General features: G+C 48.1%; 1 non-coding gene and 1 pseudogene across 1 annotated transcript; one reads left to right on the forward strand and one right to left on the reverse strand.

The window, feature by feature from the left end:
- The first annotated feature begins 3,458 nt into the window (after window positions 1–3,458).
- Window positions 3,459–20,605, forward strand: part of LOC114705356 — a 51,321-nt pseudogene continuing 34,174 nt past the window's right edge.
- Window positions 10,415–10,521, reverse strand: LOC114705374. Its single transcript, XR_003736380.1, has one exon. It is a non-coding gene; the product is annotated as a U6 spliceosomal RNA (small nuclear RNA).

The raw sequence follows: 20,605 nt of genomic DNA on the forward strand, positions 1-20,605 counted from the left end.
CTATATAACAAACCACCTCACTACTCAGGCATGTGAAACAACACCATTTCATTACCTCAGGGGTTCTGCAGGCTGACTGTTGGATATGGGTTTTCCGCTGGATGTGCACTGAATGTTGCCACAGTCACCTGGGAGCCTACTGCATGAAACACCCCAGACAGCCCTGTTGGTACGCTACCAGGAATATAGGTACAGCTGGACTCAGATGAGACACTTGAGTGTCCAGGACTCTCTGTACAGTCCCAGCCCTTCTCCCTCTCCCCCAGCATCTGGCCTTTGCAGCATACAGCTCTCAAAAATGCAGGAGTCGGGAGGCAGAGGCAGGTGGGTCTCTGAATTCAAAGCCAGCCTGATCTACAGAGCCAGTTCCAGAACAGTCAAGGCTACACAGAGAAACTTTGTCCCCCAAAAATAAACGTCAACAAGAAAAAGCCAAAGTGGAGAATGTTCTAAGTCCACCCATCACTTCTACCTGTTCTCTTCGTTGAAGGGGATTTAGAGTAGTCTAGATCCATGTGGGATGGAACTATACAAGAATAATGGAGATCAATGACCACAGAAGGAATAATTTACTCAGGAAATAGTCAAGAATTTTCTGACTACATTATGCTTTAATGCTTTCAGGTTTTAAGACATTTAAGGCACCTATCATAGAGAATTTTTTGAGAAGCTGGAAAGGACTTGATCTCACACACACAAAAACTACTTTAAAAAAATAAATTTGGGCTAGTCGGTGGTGGCACACACCTTCATCCCAGCACTTGGGAGGCAGAGCCAGGCAGATCTTTGATTTTGAGGCCAGCCTGGGCTACAGATGGAGAACCGGGACAGGCACCAAAACTACACAAAGAAACCCTGTCTCAAAAAAACAAACAAACAAAAAACCTTTAACTAAATAACTAAATAACTAAGTTTCCTGCGTGTTCCAAATTTGTTTTATCTCTAAGGCGTAAAGGAGGCACAGGTTAAGGAGCTCATAGACTCCCTGGAGCCCTTTTAAGAATGTTACAGACTGACTCTAATACAATCTACCAACAGGAAGCCCACATACATACAAGACCCCTCCTAGTGAAAACCTGCAGCTCAAAAGGCAACAATGTAACAAACTCTTAACTCGAAACACAATCCACCCACAGGAAGCCCAAACAGGGGCCCTCCCAGTGAAAGCCCGGCTCCGAAGAAGGCAACAGGTGCTTTGTCTCTGGACCACTTCAGTTAATCTTTCAAGTATGAATGTGTTAGTGCATGCTCTCGCTCCCCCTCCCTCTCTTCCTATCTCTTTCTCTCTCTCTCTCCCTCCTTCCCTCCCTCCCTCCCTTCTTCCTCCCTCTCTCTCTCTTTCTCCCCCTCTCTCCCTCCCTCCCTCCCTGCCTCCCCCCTCCCTGCTTCCCTCCCTCCCTGCCTCCCTCTCTCTCCCTCCCTCCCTGCTTCCCTCCCTCCCTGCGTCCCTCTCTCTCCCTCCCTCCCTGCCTCCCCCTCCCTCTCTCCTCCCTCCCTCTCTTCCTCCCTGCCTCCCTCTCTCTCACTCCCTCTCTCTCTGCAGCATTACTGGGGGTAGCAGACCTGCAGTACTCCTGCCTTGCCCCCCCCCAGTACCTAGGATTATAGGCCCCCAACTCCAGACCCAGCTGTGCAAGTGTCATTTCTGAGATGGATCTAGGGCTAAAGAAATTTTCCTCATTCTGTGGGTTTTAAAAAGCCTGAGGCTGGGGGTTGACGAGATGGGTATCAACTCAGGACCAAGTTCTCAGCACAAAAGAGATTTATTTGCCCCAGAGGGACAGAGGTTGGGGAATAAGAGACAAAGACCGGAGAGAGAGGAGGAGGAAGAAGGGGAAGGGGACAGGGGGCGGGGAAGGGGTGTTTGTCTGGGGGTTGGGGGGCGATGACAAAGGACCACCTCTGATGGAGAGGAGACAGACGAGGCACATGGGAAACTGGAGGTTTATAAAGGTGACATGGGAACCCTGTGTTAGGATGAGGTGTTTAATGTTAACTGGGCATGTTAATTAGGTGAGCCAAAGGGGGCTTCTGACTGCTGGACTTCAATCTTCGGGAGCTGGACCTTGGAGGTCAGCCTCAGGAGGAGGACGTGGCCAAATGAAGACATAGACCTTGGGGGCTGGCTTCAGGAATGTAATCTAATGGATTTTACCAAGACAGAGGGAGTGGGGGAGAAGGGCAAGGCCTGCCAGAGCCACGTGCTCAGGTGTGTTTGGGTGGGAACTCTGCCTCAACCCTTGGCACCCTGGCATCCCTATACCCAAAGAGTCTGGAACGTTCTGGTGAAGATCCACCTCAACTCCCCCCCACCCCCTCACCCCTTCCCCCCCCACCCCATCTCTTTCCCTAAACCCGACCCTTCAAAGCCTGCCAAACACAGCTCCTCCCCCAGAGAGGCTCAGGACAACTCCCAGAGGGGATATAAGCGGCATCCCAGAAAACAGACACGTGGTTCTCTCGGTCCCATGTCCTCTCCGAGGGGCCGGGAATCACCCAGGAGCGCTTTACCCATTAAACCTGGGCTTTTCCAGTTGGTCTGATTTGGTTTGCTGTGTTGGCAGAGAGGCCTGTCTGGGTGGAAGACTTATCAGAGCGGGTTAGTGTCCCTTCACACCCCAATCCTGTTCCTTTACCAGTCCCTCCATATCCACCCCTCACCCCCATAGTATCCCCCCCCAAAAGACAATTTTAAAAAGAATTGATTAAAAACAAAACAAACAAAACACTTCAGTCCTCCATCTGCCCCGCCTCCCCAGCACCTCTTCGTTTGTGTTAGTGGTATTGGGAGCTGCGGGACATCGCACAGTAGACCCTTTAGTCCACTCAACTTTACCTGCAAGTGTTCATTGCAACAAGTTGTTGGTCTGGTTCAAGGCCTCTGGCTTCTGGAACACCATCAGTACTGGCCACTCACCAAAACTCCTCTCGGATGTCCTGCTGATGTCCCGAGTCATGGAGGTCCTGAAGCTGTGGTTCTACAGAACCAGTCCCTTCAAGCACTCTGGCAGGTGACAGATGGGGCAGATGTTGGGGTGGGCCAACTCAAAGCCCTGGATGTGGGTCTGGATGGTAGCTGATTTGGTCAGTCCAGGGCTGCTGGAACCACCACCACCCAGCCCACCCCCGAGTGAGGGGCAGAGCCAGGTCTTCTGCTGCAGTGGCCAGCAAGGGGCAGGGCAGCTCTACCAGGGCCAGTGAAGGGTGGTGCTGGCTCCGCACAGCCCTCGGATTCCTGTGGTAACATGGGCCACAGAGATCAACACAGACCCCAGCTGCAGCAGGACCACAGCCCCACACGTGGCCCTTGGCAGCAGCTTGGGTCCAGATGTCACCATGGCCCCGGTGACACCCAGATCATATGGCCATGGTGGCAGAATGGCCCTTGGGCACCAACCCGGTCTCAGGTGGCTGACCAGACCCTGGCATCCACATGGCCCTCGGTAATAACGGGAGCCATGGACATCAGCTCAGACCCGGGCTATTGCAGGACCACAGACCCAGACATGGCTCTTGGCAACAGCTCAGGTCCAGATGACATGGCCTTGGGTGGCAGGACAAGCCACTCGGATCAGCCTGGCCCCAGTGGCAGCATGGCTCTCGGACACCAACGTGGACTCAGGTAGTTGTCCAGACCCTGGGCATCCATTCAGCCTTCAGTGGTAACTGAAGACATGGATATCAACATAGATCCTGGCTGGTATAGGCCACAGACCTTAGGTGGCAACTTGGGCCATGGATGTCAACACAGACCCTGGCTGGTGTAGGAACATAGACCCAGACCTGACCCCTGGCAACAGCCAGGGTCCAGATGTCACCATAGCCCCGGAGGGCAAGCAGGCCACCCACACCAGCCTCTTCCTCACCGTCTTTGTTTCTTCCGGTCTGCCTCTTTCCACAGCTCATGAAACATTCTGCTTCTCTTTCTCTCCCATTTCTCCACTATAACCCGAATTGCTAAACAGTCTTATTAATAAAAAAACACCCAGAGTCAGATATTGGGGTGAGAGCTGAAAGATCAGAGAAGCAGAGCAAGCCACAGTCAACTTCACCTCGCCAACTCCTCAGCCGATGCTGTTTCCTCAGCCTGAAAGCCTCTGAGTCCTCACCTGAGAGGGACTCAGCCGAACTGCTGCAGCCTCTAGCTTTCCTCTACGAAGCCTTCAACCTAAAGAGAGCGAGTTCCTGTTTCCTCACACCTTAAATACCTTCCTGGGATTAAAGGTGTGTGTCCTTCCCAAGCAAAGACATGAGATCTCAAGTGCTGGGATTAAAGGTGTGTGCCACCATGCCTGGCTCTGTTCCCAGTGTGGCCTTGAAGTCACAGATGGATCTCTGCCTCCCAAGTGCTAGGATTAAAGGTGTGTGCCACCACTGCCTGACCTCTATGTCTAATCTAGTGGCTGGCTCTGTCCTCTGATCGCCAGGTAAGTTTTATTGGGGTACCCAATAGATCACCAAACTCCACCATATATTTGCTCATCATAAGGGCACCTGCCTGCCTGGCACTGCACAGTGCCACGTGGCCTGTGGTTTCTTCCTCCCATCTGGGCAGTGCGGACACAGGCAGGACTGTGCATGTCTTCCCCCTGCCTGGGCCGTCTCTGTTTTATTTTTAACCAGAAAATTTCAGAGATCTTCACTTACTGTTCTCCTACACAAAGATGAAGGCTGTATCGTGTAGAGTAAGGAGACAGACTCCAGGGATGTCTCAGTGGCTAAGAGCACTTGCTATTCTTCACGAGGACCTGGATTTGGTTCCCAGCAGCTCACAACTGCTTGTTACTCCAGCTCCAGCAGATTCGATGCTCTCTTCTGACCTCCCTGGACACCCACACACATGAGGATAGCATCTACTGTGCCTGGACAATAGGCTCACACACACATACACACTCACACACTCACATTCAGACTCACACTCACATACACATACATACACACACTCACAGACATACATACACACACTCACACATGCACACTCACACATACAGACTCATACACACACACACACACACACACACACACACACACACACACACACACACACACACGAGAGGCCCTTGGCTTTGGTTTTCAATGTCTTTCTTAACCTACCCCAGAGTATGACCTGGGCTTACTCAGCCTGAGTTTGGCCCAGGAGTGACTGGAAAAGCTGAGTCACCACTGGGAAAGAGGCCAGTCGGTCCTGTAGCAGATGAGGAGAAACCCCAGGCTAACCCATCCCAGGACTGGAGCACCTCCACGAGGCTGATCCCCTCCCACGGTGGGTCACTAAGTTCCCTTCATGGCTGAAGAGACATTAATGACCTTTGTTAAACATGTTGTTGCTGGATGTTGATTTTATCAAGAAGCCACCAGAGCATCTGCTGTTCCGGATGATGTGCCCTTGCCCCTCACCTGCTCACTGGCTGCTCCTCGCAGGTTATTTTAAGCCAGAGTTCAATTTTTAAGAAATCGGTAATGAATCTTATTTAATCTCTTAATCCTCTTGCCTAATTCTCTTTTACATTAAGGGATTAAATCCTGAAGAGGAGCCGTGGCCAAACAGTGACTCACTCTTCCTTCAACAGTCTGTCCCCAAAGGCAGATAGAAGAGAAGGCCTGGGTGGGAGGGACACGTGGCTCAGCTCCGACGGACGTCACTGGAATCTGGGCCCATTTATTCCAACTTCCCCTTCGTGGCACAAAAGAATTTAGTCTTTAAGGGGTGTTCATCTTGTTGCTGTTGTATCTACCATGGAATATTCTGTCATGAGGCTGATCTTGCTAGCTCGTGGTCATACACAGTCTGCTCTGAGCTGCTTGGCTCACCGTGGGATGGGCCACACTGAGTCATCTGAAATCTGGCCCGGTCCCCTGAGAGCCCATTCATTTGCCTGGTGACGACCGGGATTAGTGATGAAGAAGCTTCTGGGGCCGTGGAGAGGGGCTGGGACAGGTGTGTTGATGGACTCTGGTGTGCCTTGAAGCTGAGAGGGATGACAAGCCAAGTCCCCAACTGGCAGAATGGAGCCTGGGGGAGTCCATTCACTCTGCAGAGCCTGGAAACGGTTGTGTTCACAGAGCTCTACCCACATCACTATTTGGCCTCACTCCCTGCTTCCTGTTCCGGGGCCTGAGCTGGTGAAGTGTGTGGTGGCGATAGAGCCAAAGGGCTTGACGAGTCCCTGCTTGGGGGATCTGCAGCTCTGCTGTGTCTGCCTAGGACCTAGGAAGTGTGCCTTCCATCTTACTCCTTACAGACAGCAGCTTTGTGGGCAGGACGGTAACACAGAGCTCCACATGCCATAATTGAGTGGTGTCAGATAAAGCTTTCTCCCTGGGCAGCCTGGCAATACAGCTCAACACCCACACCCCGGGACACCCTCCTTTGAGGCAGGGCATTGAAAGCAAGTTCCAAACAGAAAGGGTTGGATGCTCTACCATGTACACACACACTTAACCTTGCATTTCACCAGACTGGCCTTCCTCACAGTGGGATAGTTGACCTCAGACAATAAATAGCACTGTCCAGTTGGACTGGGGGCTCTAGACTTCGACCTTACAATTTGCCTGTTTCTGCTGAGAATTCCAGCTACCACCTTGGAATTTTGTATGGAAAGTACCTAAGTCAACCATCAAACATAAGCCTTGCCTCGTGTGGTTCAGAGCTGTGTTCCTTCCACTATGAGAAAGCAAGGCTTTTAACCATAGAGTGACAAGCAAATGCTGTGTCCTCTCAAGGATAAAAGAAGGTAAAGAAAAGTAGAAGGTGCCTCAGGAGTTCAGAGGAGCAGGTGACAGGGTGTGGGAGTTCAAGTCTGTGTATCTGTGTCCCCTCTCCCCTCCAGCTCCTAACATGCTCCTCTGACTTCCTACACCCCCAACTGAGCTTTGTGATGCAGCCACCATTTTAATATCCAAAAAAAAAAAAAAAAATGAGGGGGGGCAGGAGAAGAGGAGGAGAGGAGAAAATCCTTCAGCTGAGGAGCAATTTCAGAAGACCCAAGTTCACTTCCCAGCACCCGTGTTGGTGTCATGCCGGAGTCATGAGCCCCCACCCCCCAGATCACCAGGAGTCCGAGTTCGTATGCAAATGTAAGGTGTAAAGAGCCTTTATTGTAAGCTTAAGCTTGGGCTTCCTGTCCATTCTGACACAGCAGTCGGTCGGTCGGTCTGTCGGATCAGGGAGAGCATTGAGCTCAGTTATGGCAGTGTTTTTAAGAGGGATGGGGAGGGGAGAGGGGAATTCTGGATTCAGATGGAGGTTGAGCTCCTGATTTGGCAGGAGTGAGGTAACAGAAGTCTTGTCAAACAGGGATTGGTACTGGCGTTGCCGCATGGAGACTGGTAACTTATATACAAGTGATGTCAGCTGTCCTTTATGTTCCAGAGCATCTAGTCCCTGTTTGTCTCAATTCTGATTGGTTCCCTGAGGGTGTAGTTTGTGGCTTTTCCTGGTCCCAGCTGTCAGCCTGCAGCCTGTCATGGCTGCACTGATGTTAAGTCAGGCCTCTTCGTCAGGAGGCTCACCTGTAGCTCTCCCTCTAGAGAATCTGATGCCTCTGTGGACACCCCCATGTACATTTGCATGAACACCCATAGACACACACACTAAAAATAAAATAAATCTTTTTTTAAAAAGAGTAGAAAATCCTCAGCCAGGTGTGGTGACTCATGCACTTAGAAGGTGGAGCTGAGGCAGGAGGATCAGGAGTTCAAGGTTATGCTTGGCTGCACAGTAAGTTCAAGGCCAACCTGGAATACATGAGACCGTGTTTCAAGAACCAAAGCAGCAAAAAGAAAGGGGGGCGGGGAGGCAGAAGTTTTCTTTAAAAAAAAAAATCCTAAGTTCTCAAATTGGGCAAGTTCAGTTAAGAAGGGCCAATTTTTGCCAGGCAGAGGTGGTGCACACCTTGAATCCCAACACTCAGGAGGCAGAGGCAGGTGGATCTCTGTGAGTTGGAGGCCAGCCTGGGCTACAGACCGAGTTTCAAAACAGCCAGGGCAACACAGAGAAAAAAGAAAGAATGATGGGTCCCTTTTCACTCACAAAGACTGGCTGGAGCGGCTTGGGATCTGCAGAGCAGGACGTAGGCAGAGTTCCCTGAGGACACCCCTCTCCCTCCTCCTTAGCCTGTTCTGACAGACTGGGGACTGCCAAGGTGTGTGTGTGTGTGTGTGTGTGTGTGTGTGTGTGTGTGTGTGTGTGTGTGTGTGTGTGTGTGTGTGTGTGCCCCTCCCCCTCCTCCCAGACTAATATCAAGCAGATTTCTGGTACCAAATGAACTTCTGCTTTGATGTCGGACCCCAAGAGTGGGACTAGTGGAACCAAAGTGAAGGACATCCATGGTTCCTGTGGATGCTCTCCCAAGTGAGTCACCTAAAGGACCGTTAGACTCCGTGCAGGAGTCTGAACTAGAGGTGCGTGGGTGGGTTGTGGGCACCCAGAGGGTGTTATAAGGCGGGGAGGGGCTCCGAGGGACAGGCAGCAAAGGACAAAACATCCAACTACAGGAGCTTGGGTTGCAGGATGCTTTCTGCCCCACAGATAGGAACCGTGGAGGCAGAAGCTCAGGACTGACTGGGCTGGATGCCATTTATGTGTGCATGCATCTAAAAGTGTGTGCACAGGACCGGAGAGATGGCTCAGCAGTTAAGAGAACCGGCTGCTCTTCCAGGGGACCCGGGTTCAATTCCCAGCACCCAGATGGCAGCTCACAACTATCTGTAACTCCAAGATCTGACACCCTTACACAGATATACGTGCAGGCAAAACACCAATGCACATAGAACAAAAATAAATTATTTTTAAAAAAGAAGAAGAAAATGTGCAAGTGTGCGGGAAGGCTCATTCCTTATGAACTGCCCACCTCAGGTTGGTGTGTGTGTGTGTGTGTGTGTGTGTGTGTGTGTGTGTGTGTGTTTAAAGATTTTTTTATCTTTATTTATATGTCTCTGTATGTATGCGTCTCAAGTGCAAAAACAACAGAAAGAAAGAGAGATGGGTGAGGAAAGGAAGGCCCTCTGGGACGACAGCTAATGTCCCGCTGTCCCTCCAACCTTTCTACCTTGTTGTGAGGCAAGGTCTCACTGGCCGGGAACTTATCATGTAGACTAGACTGGTTGGACCAGCCAGCCCCAGGAACCCACCTGCTTCCACCTACCAATGCCTGCCACCATGCCTGGCTCCATTTTCACTTGGGGCCTGGGCTTGAACTCAAGTCCCCACACTTCCTGACACACACTTTCCTAACTGAGTCGTCGCCTTTATCTTCTTGGTTTTTTTTTTTTTTTTTTTTTTTTTGGTTTTTCGAGACAGGGTTTCTCTGTGTAGCTTTTGCGCCTTTCCTGGAACTCACTTGGTAGCCCAGGCTGGCCTCGAACTCACAAAGATCCGCCTGCCTCTGCCTCCTGAGTGCTGGGATTAAAGGTGTGCGCCACCACCGCCCGGCTCATATCTTCTTATCTTAAATCTCCCCTGGGGTGAGTTTGTTTGTTTGTTTATTTATGTATTTATAGTCTTCTCTCATATATCATTTCCCTACTGAAGTTCCCTCTCCCTTCCTCCCTGCCCCTCCTGCACCCCACCTCCCCTCTCCCCCAGATCCACTCATCCTCTGTTTCCCTTCAGAAAAGAGCAGGCCTCTCATGGGAATCAACCAAATACAGAATAACAAGGTGCAATAAGACTACGCACAAACCCTCACATCAAGCCTGGACGAGGCAACCCAGAAGGAGGAAAAGGGGCCCAAGAGCAGGCAAGAGTCAGTGACACCCCCACTCTTACTGTTAGCCGTCCACAAGACACCAGGATATACAACCATAACATCTATGTAGAGAACCTAGCTCAGACAGGTCCTTGATGGATTGCCTCAGTCTCTGTGAGCCATGTTCATGTGGTGTCCTCGACCCCTCCGGTCCCTACAATCCTTCCTCCCCCTCTTCCAAGGGGTTCCCCTAGCTTTGCCTAATGTTTGGCTGTGGGTCTCTGCATCTGTTTCCATCAGTTGCTGGGTGAGGCCTCTCTGATGATGATTGGGCTAGGCACCAATCTATGAGTATAGCAGAATATCATCAGAAATCATTTCATTGTTCTGTTTTGCTTTTTGTTTTTTTTTGCCAGTTGTGTTTGGTTCTACCCTAGGTCTCTGGGCGGTCCAGCCTTTGGTTCCTGGTCCTCCAGGCAGCGTCAGGCATGAGCTCCCTCTCATGGTGTGGGCCTCCAGTCGGACCAGTCATTGGTCGGCCACTCCCACAAGTTCTGCTCCACCGTTACCCCAGCACATCTTGCAGGCAGGGCAAATTATAGGTCGAAGTTTTGTGCCTGCGTTGGTGTCCCAGTCCATCCACTGGAAGCCTTGCCTGGTTACAGAAGATGGATGGTTCAGGCTCTGTATCCTCCATTACTAGGAGTCTTCACTAGGGTCACCCTCATAGTGTGGAACAACTCACAAATTTGTGTGTCATCCTTGTGCAGGGGCCATGCTAATCTTCTCTGTATAATTCCAATTTTAGTACATGTGCTGCCAAAGTGGGCACCCAAGGTGAGTTTAATGCAAACATTTTATTGTTCCATCTGGCATTTCTGATCCAACAGTTCTATAATTTTCTGGTATATAAAATACACCTCAGGGTTTCTAAAACATAAAATCTAACACACTCATGCCAAACCTATTTATGTATGAGATTCTTGTAAACCAATACATTTCAGTTCTGCAGTTTTGGCGCATGACTGTGTATTGGTGAAATTATTGAGGCCACTCCACATAGTTAAAAGGGAGGTTTATTTAGTGGCGTAACTTGCAAATGAAAGGATAGGTAGGTTGCAGGGTCTGGGAAAGGTGTAGCGCAGTCCGGCGGTGTTCTCTGGAGAACTCTGCTCGGTTTACCTCTAGCATCCAGGGTTCAGGAACCAAGAGAGCAGTGTGTCTGGATCTCAGGTCTCAGGGTCCTCTCTTGGCCTCGCCTTGTGGGCGTGATAGTTACCGATGTCTCAATGGGGGTTGGAACTTCCAGATCAAAGCTGGAATGGCTACCCACTACAACTGTGGGCACACTTTACCACTGCTTCTAAGTCCAGAGATGATACCTCTCCATTACTGCTAACAAAAACAGCAAGATTGGCCAGCTTCATCTGTCTTTGACTGCTAAAGCAGCTTGTAGTCCTTAAAGATGCTTCTGGCCGGGCGTTGGTGGCGCACGCCTTTAATCCCAGCACTCGGGAGCCAGAGGCAGGTGGATCTCTGTGAGTTCGAGGCCAGCCTGGGCTACAAAGTGAGCTCCAGGAAAGGCGCAAAGCTACACAGAGAAACCCTGTCTCGAAAAAAAACCAAAAAAAAAAAAAAAAAAAAAAAAAAGATGCTTCTGTCTGTCTGGTCCCGTGAGTGCCAGGCAGGCCTGTTGAAGACGCAGCAGGCAGCCAAAGAGGCTGTGCAGCTCAGAGGAGCAAAGGGGAGTAAGCGGACCTCTTGGTGCTGTTCAGTGTTCAACCGGAGAGGCCAGATGGGGCGATCTTCCCAACGCAAACCACAGGAAGGAAACCCCCCCCATGATTCTACCTCTGGGCCACAGCAAGAATGTTTTGGGTTGGGGGGGTATTTATTTTATTTTATTTGGCTTTTTGAGATTAGGTCTCTCTACATAGCCCTGACTGCCCAGGAACTTGCTCTGTAGACCAGGCTGGCCTCAAACTCTAAAAAGATCTGCCTGCCTCTGCCTCCCAAGTGCTGGGATTAAAGACATGTGCCACCATGCTGAGTTTAAAGAGCGTTTTGCTCAATTTCTTTGCAACCTTTCTTCATTGTACATTGTATTTTTAAATGATGCTGCAGTTTTTACCTGTTCCATACCTGCTTTCACGGAATAGTTTGTTATGAATATTTTAATTTAATTAATTAATTTATTTTTAAGGTAAGGTCTCAAGTAGCCAGAGCTGGCTTCAAACTCATTTTGTAGCTGAGGATAACTCTGACTCCTACGCTTCCCGCCACCCCCCCCAAGGGCTGAAATTTCAGGTGTAATAAACAGGATGCCCAGCCTGGTGGTGCATGCTTTTAATCCCATCACTTGGGAGGCAGAGGCAGGCAGATCTGTATGAGTTCAAGGCCAGCCTTGTCTACATGGTGAGTTCCAGGCAGCCAGTGTGGTGACAACCCTGTCTCAAAACATAACAACAAACAAAACACTTATGTGGTATTTTTATGCACCAGTCACTATCCAAACCCAAAAGCACTAATTCATGATCTTGTACCAGGTTCGCTGTTTGTCTCTAGAGGCTCCTCTCCCCTCCCCGCCCTGATGTGTGGCCCCCAGGCTAAGCTCTCCAAACTGCTTGGGGCAGCCGTCCATAGCCCCTGACGGCCTCAAGTTTGTCCAACGGCAAGACGTTCTAGAAGGAATGTTGTTCCAGCTCTGCCTTTCCCTCTCTCCCTGCACGAGGATTTGCTGCTGGAGTTCGTGGAATGTAAATATCTTCCATATTTATTTACTTTAGGTTCAGCCACGTGATCTGCTTTAGCCAGGGCAACATTTGTGGTCCTGGCATGAGTGCAGACCTGGACTGGACCAGACTGGCCGGTCTGGTTTGGCCTCTGGCCCCTGTTTCCACTGGGACAGGCCCAGGAGGCGGATCTGAGCCAGCCCCAAAGCCTGAGGCAGAGCCGTCAACCCAGGAGGAAGAAAACAAAGGCAAGCAGCTGGATGGGCAGCCGTGGCCATCTGAGAACAGATGTCTGAGAAGGAGGCCGAGGCACAAGGCAGGCCAGAGCTCGCCTCCCTCCCCCTCTCTCCCCTCCCTTCCTCTCCCCTCCTCTGTCCTCCCTGCCCTTTCCTTTCTCCCTCCCTCTCTTTTTCTCTCTCCTCCCCCTCCCCCTCCCCTCTCCTGCTTTCCTGTGTCTACTCATTTCCTATGTGCTCGCTCACACTGTCCTCTGTGCCCTTCCCCCACGGGACAGGCTAGCCTTGCTCCAGCCTCACCCTCAGCTCTGCAGAGTCCTGTATTAACACACCCCACCGCCAACACATACACACCCAGTTGGAAGAGTTTATTTATATCCTATCTAGGCTCTAAAGAGACAGCACCATGGTTAAGAGCATGGTTCCTGCTTTTCCAGAGGGCCAGGGTCCAATTCCTAGCACCCATATGGAGGCTCACAACTGTCTGTAACTCCAGTTCTAGAGAATCCAATGCCCTCTTCTGATCTCCTTGGACACCAGGACAGGCGCATGGTACACTTACATCATGCAGGTAAAGCACCAATACACATTAAAAGGTATAATAAATAAATCATTGTCTTAAATCCTCATAACTGTTCTGTGGGTGGGTACCATTGTCCTTATCACTAATGAGGAAAGTGAGATTCAGGACCCTAAACCTGACAGGGTCACACACAATGGAGCTCTGTGACTGTGAGGTAAGCATCATGGTCACTGGGCTCCGCTGATGTGGCTCTCTCTAAAGCATTGTTCCTTTACCAGTGCCTTTGTTGGTGGTGGTTAGATGGTTTTTCTGGGCTTGTTATCATGGATTTGCCTTTGCTTGCTTTTCTTTTCTCTTTAGGACACTGCAGGAGTGAGCCTGCTTTGGATGATGCTTCATATATAGGGTGCAGACATTTTCTAAAAACACAAAGTATGAGCTTTCTTTTTTAAAAAGATTTCTGTATTTTATATATATGTGTGTTTGCCTGCATGTATGTAAAGTCATCGTGTGTGTGCAGTGCCTACAGAGGCCAGAAGAGGGTGTTGTTTCCACTGGTACTGGAGTTAGAAATGACTAGCTGGGAACTGAACTCTGGTCCCTTGTAAGAGCAACAAATGTTCTTAACATCTGAGACATCCATCCCTCTAGCACCTGTTACGCTTTTTCAGACAGTGTCTCATGTAGCCCAAGCTAGCCTTGAATGTCCTATGAAGTTCAAAGATGACCTTGAACTTCTGATCCTCCTACCTCTGCCTTCCCTGTGCTGGGATTATAGATGTGTAATAGCATGCTGGGAAACACTTTCTTTCTTCCTTTTTTTTTTTAAGTCACTATGTAGCTGGGCATGGTGGCACACGCCTTTAGTACCAGCTCTCAGGAGGTAGAGGCAGGTGGATCTCTGAGTTCAAGGCTAACCTGGTCTACATAGCAAGTCCCAGGACAGCCAGGGCTACACAGAGAAACCCTGTCTTGAAAAAAAAGTAAACAGTCAGTGTGTGTGTATACTGTATGTGTGTTTGTGTGCCAGCTCCTGTGTACATATGTGGAGGTCAGAGGTCAATGGCAAATGTTTTTCTATATCGTCTGCTTTATCTTTGAGACTGCGTCTCTCACTGAGTCCCTGGGATCCACTTAGATCTGTGCCCTGCCCCCTGTTACAAATGTACCTCCAGCTTTTACATGTGTGCTAGGGGTCCAAACCCAGGTCCTCATGGTTGCACAACACACAGCAGGCTCTTGACTGACGGAGGCGTCTCCCAGCTCTTTCTTCTGAAAATACTGCACCCCCGCCTATTAAGACAGGTTACTCTCATTTATTTAGCTGGTTCTCTGGAGCTAAATGTCCAGCCACTTCCCTTATTTCTTCCTTTTAACTTCAACAGCTAAAACGCCTCTGGACATAATTAGAGGGGGAAAGACATTTGCACAGATCTCTGATTGTTCTCCTAAAGCACATGTCTGTATCACTTCAGCATAATTTACTGGATCAATAACCATGCACATTGATAGGGTCCTTGTTTCCGATGACAGCCAGCCTCACTCCGGCTACTCCCACCAGTACAGGGCGTTCGATTGCTTACATTAAACTTAAAGGGGAGGAGCCTGGAGAGAGCTCAGCAGCGAAGAGTACTGGTTCCCCCTCCAGAGACCCTGGGTTCATGCCCAGCACCGGTATGGTAGCTCACAGTGCTCCATAACTCCAGCTCCAGAAAAAGTGATGCCATCTTCTGGCCTGCTTGAGTACTGCATACACATGGTACACACACACACACACACACACACACACACACACACACAAAATCCATACACATAAATTAAAACAATTTAAAAGCAGAGCTTTTTTTTTTTTTTTTTTTTTTTGCTTCCATTTGCCCACTCAAAACATAGAATTTTTCACAATTTTGCTGTTATTTGTACTTCTATGGCTTGTCCCAAAGTCTTTTTGGTCATGACCTATAAGGCTTCCTCTAAATGTCTATCATATAAGCAGCAAAGGTTTTCCCCACGTCTCATTTTAATTGTACTTTTTACAGATGGATTTTTAGTAGTCAAAGTTAACCTGTTCTTACCCCTGTGCTATCTACCTTGTGTGTTATATTTAGAAAGATGCTTTTCATAAGAACATCACAGAAACATCTACAGGCCGCTTGGCCCACACATGAGTCATGGACAAGGGTATTAAGCTAATTTGATTTCTAGTTTCAACTTCATCATGGGTTGTTGTTGTTCTTTTTTTTTTCTCTCTCTTTTTTCCAGGGTGGATGTGTGAGTGCAGCTTTCTGAGTATTGAAGTGGCAAGAACCACGTTTGCACCTCAAAAACTTCCACGGCAGTGATTGGGAAGGTTGGGGTCCCTTTGTGACTCTGCTGACCATTTGCATTGGGAATTAGACGTAACTAGTCACTGAGTACATCTGTGCTGTAGTCTCACCTCCAACAGAGGGCCAGACATTCAGACACATGGGCAATGGTGTGGGGGGGGGGAGGTTAAGATTCCTCCACCAAGGACTCCAACAGAGGGCCAAGAGTTCAGATACATGGGCCTAAGGTGGGGGACGGCGTAGGGTGGGGTTGGGGTGGGGTGGGGTGGGGTCTCTCACTCAAACCACCAGAGGCTTACACTGTGCTGCCCAAGCTGTAGTCTCAAATTTCTGGGCTCAAAGGGATCCTCTCATCTCAGCCTCCTGAGCAGCTGGGTGACAGGAACATGCCACCAAGCCCAGCTCTCCTACTATCTTGCCAAAACTAAGTATTTTTTTCTGGCTGTGGGACTTTCAGACTAAAATGGGAGACATTCAGGGCCAGCTGGGACAAAGGATTCACCATGGCCTTCAGGCTCCCTGACTGTGTGGGTCACAAGCCCAGTTCACACAGGGAGTCACATTTGGGGCACTGCTGAGGGGATGTGTGTGCTGAACTGTCCTCGAGGGTCCCCGGTGTGCTAGGATCATGAAGAGAGGTTGGTTTGGGCACTAGGGAGCTGGTTCCGCCAGTGAAGTGTTGCTGTTCAAGCGTGAGGACCTGGGTTTGGACTCTCAGTGCACACATCAAGAGCAAGGCGTTGTTTATAGCCACAGTCTCTCGGGGGTAGGTAGGGCAGAGGCAGGAGGATCCTTGGGCCTCACTGGCCAGCCAGTCAAGCCAGGCGAGCTCCAGGTTCAGTGAAGGATCCTGTCTGAAACTGTAAGAAGGTAGGAGGCTGATGGGATGGCTTGGTCTATAAAGGTGCTTGCTACAACTCTGATCACCTGAGTTGAATCCCTGAAACCCACTGGTGGAAGGAGACACTGACTCCCACAAGCCCTCCTAAGTGCTGTGGCCTGTGGGGCCTACAAACACTCATACACACACACACACACACACACACACACACACACACACACACACACACACACACACACACACACACACACACACACAATGAACTCCATACCCACACACAGTACACATGTGAATATCTGTCCATACACATAAGAACACGTGCACAAAGAAAGAAGGTTGCTCGAACCGAAGAGTGGTGGTACTTGAACTAGACAGGAGAACTGGAAGAACTGGTATGGAATGGGATTCCAGGTCTGAGGAATCAGAGACTTACGACAGGAAGAGGTGACAGCACCCACCCAGCCCCCAGCCTGCTACCACGGAGTCCAGACACCCCAGAGGGAAGGGCGCTTGGCAACCAGAGTCAGGATGTACGTAGAGCATCTCCTTAGTGTCAGCTATGAAGTTTCCAAGAGGGAACGATTAGGAAAGGGAGAACACTGAGAGGCTCTCTCCTAAAGCTTCAGTGAGGGCCACCAAGAGGGCTCTGTGGATGAGGCGCTAGCCACCAAGCCTGACACGGAATTCAATGCTTAGGACCCACATGGTGGAAGGAGAGAACCAACCCCCACAAGTCATCCTCTGACCTCCATATTCACGCACTCAAAATAAATAAAATTTAAAAAAATTAAGACACTCACAAAGCAAGGTGAAAACAAGGTGACCCGCGCTAAATTTAGTGTCAGGACAGACCAGAGAAGCAGCACCCACCGATTCCTGCCACTTCCTCCGCCTGGGCATTGTTCTTTCATTTCCTGAAATATCTTAGTTTGCATTTCTTAAAAAAATAAAAAAAGAGCTACTACCCCAAAGATGCACTGGGATAAAATTAGATCACGAAGGAAAATGTGAAGATGAAAGTAAAAATTCCCGCAATAGCTCTCAATTTAACTGACCGCTGACATTTCTGTTTTTTCTCCCGCTCACAGGGACCCACCAACTTTTCCTGTCTGGAAATTGAACTGTGTATGCTTTGTTTTGGAGGGGGAGTGAGTTCTGAGGGTTTCACTGTGCAGCCCAGACCAGCCTGGCATGGAACCTACCTCAGCCTCCCACGTGCTGGGATCTCACACCCAACTCCAAATGTATTTTCTGGATGGTGTGTTTTGTTTATTTTTGTTTTGTTTTGTTTTGTCTTGAAACAGGATCTCAAAGTAATACATTTTGGCCTCAAACTCATTATGCAGCCAAAGTTATCCTTGAACTCCTTCATCCTCTGGTCTCTGTCTCTCAAGCTAGGGCTCCAAACATGTGGCATCATGCCTGGCTTGCTGAATGTGTTTTCTAAGTCAGTCAGTCAGTCAGTCAGTCAGCCAGTCAGTCAGTCAGTCAGTCAAGGTTAGTTGATTGGTTGGTTGGTGGTTATTTAATTCATTAAAACACAGTCTCTCACAGCCCTGCCTGTTCTCAAACTTGCTCAGGAGCTAAGCATGACCTTGAACTCCTGATCTTCCTGCCTCCACTTCACACCCTGCCTTAATATTTTTTTTAACTTAACACTTGATGAAAATTTTTCCACCTCAAAAAATAATATCTATATCAGCAGGTGCAGTCGTTACAATCTGTGACGATTAGCGTTCCATGTCAACTTGTCAGAGCCTAGTCTTTCCTGAGAGACAGAGCTCTGGGCATGCCTGTCAAGGATCTGAAGCGTGATCCTAATTAGTCTTATCAATAAAAACCAAAGGTCAAATATCCAGGTAATAACCTTGAAAGATCAAAGAAGCAGAGCAGCAGCCACAGAGACTTTTCACCTCTGTGAATCCTCAGATGGAAAGGGCCAGAGATCCTGTCTCCTCCTCCCAAGTGCTGGGATGAAAGGCTGTGCCACCTCTGCCAAGCCTCTATGATTAACTAGTGGCTAGCTCCGCCCTCTGATCTCCGGACAAGCTTTATTTGTCAGAACACAAACAAAATCACACATTTCCTCCTTTTTGTCTATATAAAAAGCAAAGGTTTTAACTAACATAGAAAAACTATATACAGCCAGGCGGTGGTGGCGCACGCCTTTAATCCCAGCACTTGGGAGGCAGAGCCAGGCGGATCTCTGTGAGTTCAAGGCCAGCCTGGGCTACCAAGTGAGTTCCAGGAAAGGCGCAAAGCTACACAGAGAAACCCTGTCTCGAAAAACCAAAAAAGAAAGAAAGAAAGAAAGAAAGAAAGAAAGAAAGAAAGAAAGAAAGAAAAGCTATATACAATAAGTACAATAACTATATACAAATATATACAGGTAATGATTACATTAACAACATCTAGTCCATAAGCATTGACAAATTTAGAGAAAATACTCCATTATCTATCCTATCTTGGTAAGTCCAAAGTGTTGTACCTAATTCACTTTCTATGCTAACTTGCGTTACCAACCCAAAATTATTCTTTTATGTTGTCAACCTTATGCACTTTACACCTCTTTAGTGAGTTTCTTTTCTGAGTGTAGTAACAAGGAAAACTATGACTATAACTAGTCTTCAGCTCCATCAGAGACCTGAGAAAGAAATAATATTACCTGAGGAAACAGGGAGTATAGAGCAAACAACTTCCAAAAATAAGAAATGACAGAAACAGCTGGCTAACTGGACAGCCACCCAAGGTTCCTCTGCAGTGTTGGAACATCCGTCTTTAGCCTACCAGCCTAGCATATCTGACAGACTTTTCTGTGAAGCAGGATTTTTGAAGGACTGTCCCACCTTGCCTTGGCAAAATTTGGTAGTCACTTTCTTTTGTGTCCTGCAAGTCCAATTTGGACAGAATACTGTCAGCAGTTGAGGCAAGGGCACTTTCTTTCCCAGTAGCTAACTTTTGCCACAAAGAAAGTAAACTCCATATAGAGTTTCTTCAATGCCCATCATCTTCTCTGAAATAGATTAGTGCTGCTAGGAGCAGAAATGTCTCATTGTCATAAAATAAAATAAAAAAACTTTGTTATTAAAACATTTTTAAATGCCATATTCTGTAGATCTCTGAAGTGTTTGAAGACCACTTTCCTATCTAAAATATATCTCTGTCCGGGTGGAATCATCACTGTGGAGCCCCATCATCTTTTTGGAGACTTCAGAGATTGCTGTTAGGAAAGTTTATTGTTCAATGTAGAAATTTAAACATCATTAATATCAAAACAAAAAGTTTAAATTTTAAGATAGTACTATACCTAAAGAAATGTTTTGAAGAGTCAAAATAAATTTGAGAGGTAAGAGATTTGTGACAATAATAGTCCCTCAATTTTTGCTTTCTTTTGTCCCATACCAGGTGGCTCTTCTGATATGAAACAGAGACTCTGAATTTTCTTTTAACAACATGCTTGTGTTTAGAGAAGGAGAGAGCCATGCTACAACTCCAAAGCCAGCTATAATTTTTAATTTAACTTGAACTACAAAAATACCATTGCATTATGTGTCTGTAGAGAACAGCAGAAACAAACATTTAAGAAGATTTATGAAATTTTATCCTGTTGGAAATGTGATATATCAATAGGCCAATTTACTCTTTTTCTTGGGACATTTTTTCTGGATGACTCATCCTTTTTCTTCAGATGTCTCATTTGTTTAGATTCTTTAGCCTCCATTCTCCTGAAAAGAAAAAAAAATCTGCCCCAACCCTAACTTTAGGAATTTCCCATTTGGCAATTTATATCTGAGCAAATGAAAAGTATTCATTAGTCTTATAAGTTAGTTTAGATTGGTCATGCTGGTTGATGAACTATCACCTCTTCTAATCAAGAGGTCTCTCTTGTTCTGGTTTCTCCTGAAATTTTTGTTTTATCTTCTAAAACTGTTCTAACATCCAGAGCAGTATGTTTTTTTTACAATAGGCATTAGGTCCTTCAATTGCTCTGGGAAGGAGTTTCCCCTATGGTGACAGGGGATGACTGAACCAATTTGACATGAGGACCTGCAAGAGGCTCCCCAAGGTGTTTCCCAGTGGCAAAGGGTGACCCTGTCTGTCCCCTGTTGATCTGCATTCATTGGTCCAATGTCTGCCTTTGCCACACCTTCTACATACTCCAGAAGGGAGGGATTTTCTGTTTGGATTATTCTTAGAAAAAACATTGTTTCTAGGAACACTCTGTATATAATCCCATTTTAGGTGACCTTGTTTACCACA

The sequence above is a fragment of the Peromyscus leucopus genome, chromosome 16_21, assembly GCF_004664715.2.
Source record: "Peromyscus leucopus breed LL Stock chromosome 16_21, UCI_PerLeu_2.1, whole genome shotgun sequence".
In the NCBI taxonomy this organism is placed as follows: Eukaryota; Metazoa; Chordata; class Mammalia; order Rodentia; family Cricetidae; genus Peromyscus; species Peromyscus leucopus.